This window comes from Prosopis cineraria, unplaced genomic scaffold (assembly GCF_029017545.1).
Source record: "Prosopis cineraria cultivar Desert tree isolate PC_DT_omini unplaced genomic scaffold, ASM2901754v1 PC11, whole genome shotgun sequence".
Classification (NCBI taxonomy): Eukaryota; Viridiplantae; Streptophyta; class Magnoliopsida; order Fabales; family Fabaceae; genus Prosopis; species Prosopis cineraria.
Window position 1 is genome coordinate 44,766,071 of NW_026555342.1, and position 7,184 is coordinate 44,773,254.

General features: G+C 29.9%; 1 long non-coding RNA gene across 1 annotated transcript; it reads left to right on the plus strand.

Moving 5' to 3' along the window:
• The first annotated feature begins 232 nt into the window (after positions 1-232).
• LOC129287220 (uncharacterized) lies at positions 233-6,464 on the plus strand. The gene is made up of 3 exons (XR_008587625.1): positions 233-450; positions 553-601; positions 6,318-6,464. It is a non-coding gene; the product is annotated as an uncharacterized LOC129287220 (long non-coding RNA).
• Positions 6,465-7,184: the final 720 nt, after the last annotated feature.

Consider the following 7,184-nt stretch of genomic DNA (forward strand, 5'->3'; position numbering starts at 1 on the left):
AGAGAGTTATTGACGCCATCTACGTATTAAGTGTAGTAACCCAAGAATTTTAAGTAAAAAATTAAACATTTAATAATGCATTGTACTTGTAATTATATTAATTCTTGGGACAAAAATGAAAAGATGGAAAGCCGATGTAGTGGTAGCTATGCAAGTACTCTCCTATTAGGTTTCAAGGTCAAATCTTACTATAGTCTAAGGAGTTTCATTTGCTTTTATAATTTATGTAATTACCAAAGGGCCCTTATCTCAACCATATTTTTTTTCACTACTTTCTTGCCTTCTTCATGCGTTTTGAGATGAGAGAAAGAGAGTGGGAGAGCAAAGCACCAAACCCTTGCCATATCATCCATCGATTTCTTCCTTCTTCCTTCTTAATCATCGATCAAGCTGTTGTTCATGTGAGCTATCGTCGCCAACGAGTCTGCTGTCATTTAGCTCTCTACTATTGTGAGTTCTTTCCCTGATTTTTCATTATTTTCTCTACTCATTTCTATGGGTTCAGACCATGATGCTTCTTATTTCCTCTTGTTTTTGTTTCTGTGATCTAAGTCTGTTCATGGGAAGGAGAGCATGCAAGATTTCGAGTTGCTCGTTGAAGGTTTGTTGCTGAACCTCCTCCTTATTCAGCTGATGTTCTATTTCTTCTTCTTCGTGCATCCCCAATTCATTTAAAAATGAGATGCTTTGATCTCTTCTCCCCTTGATTAATTAGTGTGTGTGAAGTGTGATTAACATTATTGAAATTGCAAATTTCTCTTGTAAGTTTTGCTGCTGTCATGCTCTGTAGGGAGGAGAAAAAATATTTAATTTGAGCTGAAAATTTATCTTGAAGCTCAATAAAGATATACATATAGTCATTATTTTTGAGTTAAATTAATTTTGTTTGGATTGAATGATGTTGAAGAATTTGTTAGGGTGAAATTGAAACATAATAGCTTAGATATAAAACTTGAATATTGGTGCCTATAAGATAGTTGTTAGAGGAAGTTGCAAAGGAGATTTGACAAAGAAATTAATAATATAAATATGTTGAATTCTTGGAGATGGATAGTTTATTGATGAAATATTTGAATGCTGGTTTTTATGCATGGATTGGATATATATATATATTTGGTGCCTTGACAAAATGCCAATGAGGAATATTTTTAAAAAGTGTATAGCCTTAGTTCTAGAGTTTCAAATCTATTATAGTCTAATTTTGGTGGGGATGATGTTAAAAATGAACTATTGTATTGATTGAAGGTTTAATAAAAATCTTAATATGATTATAGGGTATTTGAAAAATGAAAAATTTAATTAAAGTTAAGAGATGAAATTTGGACATCGAAAAATTTAGGTAAGTGGACAGTGTCCCAATTAATTTTTTAATAAAAATTTTCTTCATTAAAATACTACATTTTTATGTAAATCATTTGAATAACAACGATGTAATTATTAGATAAATTATTGATTAAACTTATTTATTTTTTGAAATTAGCTTTATCAATTTTGAAATGTTAGGTAATCAATAAATACAAGTTTGAATTTTGATTATGAGATTTCATCTATCAAATATTAAATTGATATAGAAAATGATTCATGTGAGTTCAATATTGAAAATGAAAAATTTATTTATTAATGATTATTTTCTCATATGTGTGAAATTAGGTTTGAAAGAGACTTTATATAGAATATTGGTTGCTAATGGAAATCATGTTAGCCTATGGTGCCTTTGCCAATGACTAGCTAATTTAAATTTTCATGAGCCTTGTTCTCACGTTTGTTATTCATGAATCTAATATCTATATTTGATTTCGTGCCTACAAGCCATGTTTAATTAGTATTATCCTCGCGGATTATGTGTTCATATTTGTTTTGTGATTTCAGCTGCGTTTAGTTACTTACCATCATGAACTATGTGTCCATATTTGTTTTCGTGGTATAAGTCGCATTTAGTTATTTACCGTTATGAACTATGTGTCCACATATGTTACTTATTCTATAAGTCCTTGTAAATATAAGTTCAATTATTTGATAGTTTTATATTCCATTGGTTTTAATTAGTGATACATTCATAATTTTTTATAGTGGTTATTTGTTTTCTTGAAATCAAGTGATAATAAGGATTGCTATGATAATTTGATAATTCAAGATTTTATTTAAAGTTGTGTAGAGTCTTTTTGTGTTGAAGTTTATTAAATATTTGTTTATAAAAATTGTTATCTCTTTAATTTACATTATTATTTAAAGTCAATTATTTATTTTTGTGACGTTATTCACTGAAAAATTATTTTTGTCTCAAATACTTTAGTTGACATGGATCTTCTTACCAACTCCTGAGGATTTTAGACATTTTGGGTGAAAAATTGACTGAAATCCCTCCTTTTTATGTAATTATAAACACTTGTGTATTTTATTTGAAAAGTATGATTAAGTACTCCACATTAGCTATAACCAAGGTTTCTATTTGATATACATATACATATATATATATATATATATATGATGTCTGCTAACTAGAAGGAGCTAAACTCTTAATTGATATGATATTTTGTGTAAATTTTTGTATTATAGAATTTTTTGAGAGATCCTAATTATAAAGAAGATTCTGTCAAAATTTTTATAAAAATGTTAAAGTTTTATTATAATGATTAGTATCAAAAGTATAAAATTTCAATATAATTTGATTACCTCTTAGAAACAGAATGAATTTTTATTTTAAGGCTTATGAGAATGTGTGATGTGGTTCACACTCCTACTGAACACCCTTTATTTTCGAGGCGTGACATGAAAAGAACCAGTCAAGAAGTTTCCAAAGGTTTAAATCTTCATTTACTGAGTCATAAAGATAATGAAATATTTCTAATAGTGAAAAAGCTAAGTTACACACATGTAAAGTGGAAAGGGACTAGAGGTACCACTTGAGCTCATCTAGAATAAAACCTCTGATAAAAGGTAAGGTTAGGTAAGGAGCTTGAATATCAAAGAACTCAAGCTATGGTTGGATTTGAGTTTTTTGAAGAACAAGGTAAAGCTAAAAAGAACAGACTTCTTCTTTTAAGATTTTAGACTTCAGGGACAATGTTGTCTATGGCCTGGGGGGAACACTAATTTGCTTGGCATGATGTTGATGATGAAAAGAAGTTGAATTTGTGAAGGGGTAATAAGACAGGTAATTTTTTATGGCATAGTGAGGTAATCTGCAATAGTGTTGTGATTTCCTTTATGTGCCAGACAATGAATTTATATCAAAAAAACTAGTCCTTCTATCGAAGGAGTTAAGCTTAAGGAAGAATCTTCCTATTTTGATCTAGGATATTAGGGAATGACATGTTGTTCATTTCTACCACAAAGTGGTAGGGGCTAGATGAAAACAAAACTTTTCAATGCCATGCTTTACAGCTACAACTTCTTTGTAGGAAATATGGTAATGCTTTTTAGAGGGTTTGAATTCTCCACCAGCATGATTACAATGTCTCTTCCCATTTACTTCTTCAATAAGTAACACTCTCTAATAATCATCACTTGCATCAATCTGCAAAATGTGCTGTCTTTTGTCAAGAATCCTGAGGGAAGGAGAATGCTAACAAATTTGTTTAAAGTGTTGAATAGCTTTTGTCTAGTTTGGACCCTAAGGTGGTAGATTTTTTGTAACAATCTGGACAGTTGGATTACATGATGAGACAATTAAGGAATAAAATCTTTGATATAATTAGCTATACCTAAGAACTATTGTATTTGAGTTTTCGATAAGTTTTCATCAAAGAAATATAATAATTCCTCAAAATGTGAGCTAGGATAGTATTGTCTATTTTGGATAATCATTCCCAAAAATTATATCTAGGCTGCAGTAATATGACTATCACAACCCATACTAAGGGTGTGACCAACACAAAATATGAGATAGACTTACATTCTTTAAGCCTTAATTAGCTAGAAAATTAATCTAAGATAATGAGAAATAATTTATGTCTAAATTCAAAATTTATAAAGTTTTAATCATTTTGTAGAAGTTTCAATAGAATCTCTCCTCTAATTAGGATCTCCTGAAATTTTTACAATAACAAAACTTGTCAGTCAAAGTAGAAAGGAGCTTAGCTACAAAACAACATATTTCACAATAATAAAATAAGACTAGGACCTAACTACAATATATATGGAGCACTAAATTATAATTTGCACAATACAATACATATTTGCACTAACAATATGTCTAATACATACTTCTACTGTTAAAAAAAATAATACAATAGAGCCCTTTAACGTTTAGCAGGAGGTGCATGGTCAACTACAATATTTGAGACTAAAAACATTTCTAGTGAGTAGCGTTCATTCAAAATTACAAATCAAACAAAAATTATGAAGATGGTAATTAATAAATTTAGTATAAGACAAATCAATGAAGTAATAAAACTTATACTTAAACTAACAATAAATAATGAGTTTTTGAATAATATAACCATGAAATTTAAATAATGCTAATAGAATCATATAAATTTATCAAAATTTGTATTACTTATAAAATATAAAATTTCAAGTAATGGTACAACTAAATATAATGCTTTTAGAGAACTAATATAAGAATGATAAATTTTAACTTAAATTTAGAAAGACTTCATTAGAATGAACAACAAGCATGGACAAACAATTCATGAGGGTAAATAAACTAATCAAGCATGGACACACAGTTTATGAGGATAAGCAACTAATCAAGTGCGGCTGAAAGCCACAAAATAAGCATGGTAGGAGCCACGAAACAAGCAAAGGCATGAGGCTTACAAAAACAAGCATGAGTATGATATTCACAAATAACCATGCCTCCATTCCACGTGCATTGACCTTTGCACGGGACTAACACCTCCTATAAGCATCCTGTTAATTAAGTATACTATGGCACGCTAAGGGCTAACAGAACTACCGTTAGCATCCAGCATTCTAAACTTAATCCCCCTTAATAAAATCAAGCATGTATGGAGTAAGAAAAACAATTTCAAAAATTTCACTTTCAAACACTGTTTAGCTATCATTTTTTATTGCTCAAATTTATTATCATTTCTTCCACACATGAATCGTTGCATTAAAAAAATTTATATCAACGTAGAGTTAAGTAATTAAATTGCTTTAAGAAATAATATCATTTATTATATGTCCATTTCAATCATTACTTATTAACAATATAAATTATCAGTAAAATCAAGACATTGTCATTAATAAGACATTTATTAGAAAAATAGGATTAACAAGGATATTTATACAATTTATAATGAAATGATAGTAAAATTTAAATAAAGAGATTTTATAAATACTTTACTAGAAATTTATTCGGAACGCTACCCACTCACGTAAAAATTTTTCAAAAATTCTAAATCTTACTTCTCTTACTTTTCACTTTAATTCTAGTGATGCTCTTAATTTGCTGACAGAAATCACAATTCTGAAGTCATTTATCAAGTAATTTTTTCAACACTTGGTGAATATTCAAATTTGATTCCAAAACAACATCACAACCTAAAATATACAATCCATAAATTCATTATCAATTAAATAACTTATTAACAACCCAACTAAAATGAGAAAAAATATTTTCACCTCTTTTTGTACCTTCTCAAAACTTAATGAAATGCCATAACCACCATTTGTTTTAACAAAATCTACCTTAGGTACTTTAGGATTTCAATTTATTGACTCAAATCACTACTTACATGTGTTCCTTCAAACTAACAATATGGAAATTGAGCAACTAACATTCCGCCAAATTCTTCTCCAATACATCTCAAACTTAGCACCACATTATTGATAGATGCAAACAATCACATATATACTTCACTAACCTTCTATATAGAAATTAACTATTTTAATTCAACCAAATTACTCTTTTAAGCATTTTAATAATCCAAATATACTTGAGTCAAATAAGCTATTTGACACATCTCAATCCATCTTTATATCTTTTTATAACCTATCATCAATCACAAATTATAACAAATCATATTAACTATTCTTATGCTTCCTTTAGACTTAATAAATAATATTTAAGTGTCCTATATAATCCTTTCTTGGTATCATTAAATTTTAACCAATAGCTCAAGCCCCTTCTTATACATATATTTCTCCAAGCTATATTATATTAATTTAGTAACATTATTTCTACAATTTTTTCTTTCAAGCATTTTCACAAACATCTTGAGGGCACTCAAATTTAGCTCACAACAATCATTCAACCATTAAATTATCTTCCAACATTAACTCAATCATTAACATTCAGCCCATCATCAACTTAAAATATAGCAAAGCATTAATTAAATTACAATTCCATTTTCTCAAAATTATGACAGCAACTATGAGGAGCAAGGATGCATTCTTCGGCCAGGGGAAGAAGGAGGATGATCCACACTGCTATTAAAGTCATACACACGGAAGAAGGGAGAATTAATGCCTTACCCTAACCAAAGCACAGTAGTAGCTGCAACACCATAGCTCACGAACTACATAAAGAAGAGAAGAAGAGCTTCAACTCAGCTGCCCCAAGAGGAGGAAACACAGTAGAAATTACAGACCAAAAAGTGGAGGGATTTGAGCTTACTATGCGCACACACATGGTCTTCTAGTAGCTGAGGAGGAAGCAAATGGAAGCTGAATGCACCTACACACACCACCATCGACCCAGAACAGAGAGGCAACAGAGAATAGCGAAAAAAAGGAGAATTTCCAGCAACTCTACACACCCAACGGCAGAAACGTACCAGTGAAGGTGAGACAGACCCACGGCGAGAAGAAGAACAAGTCGGCAAGGAGAAAAGAGAACTAACGGAAAGAGGAGAAGAGCCGAAGGACGCATAAAAAAATCTCTCACTCTGTTATGCGTATATGACCGACAAAGAAGAAGGGAAATTGGAATAAAAAGACCATGGGAAAAATTACAAAACAAGACTAGAGCTTGTTAGGAAAAATTACAATTCAAAACCCCATCAGATTATTTTTTTAATTATAATATTTTTTCTATGACACGAAACAAGGGGACTTTAGTAATTTAGAAAAATAAAGCTAACCTTTGACTTAGGTAATATTCAACTTTGGACCCCCATAACTTTAGTAATGTCCCTACTCTTCATTTGTCATAAATTAAAATAAATGAATTAAGTGTCTATTAGGAGAGAATTTATTTAATTTAAAATTTAAGGTTATTACAATGACCTTTTTTG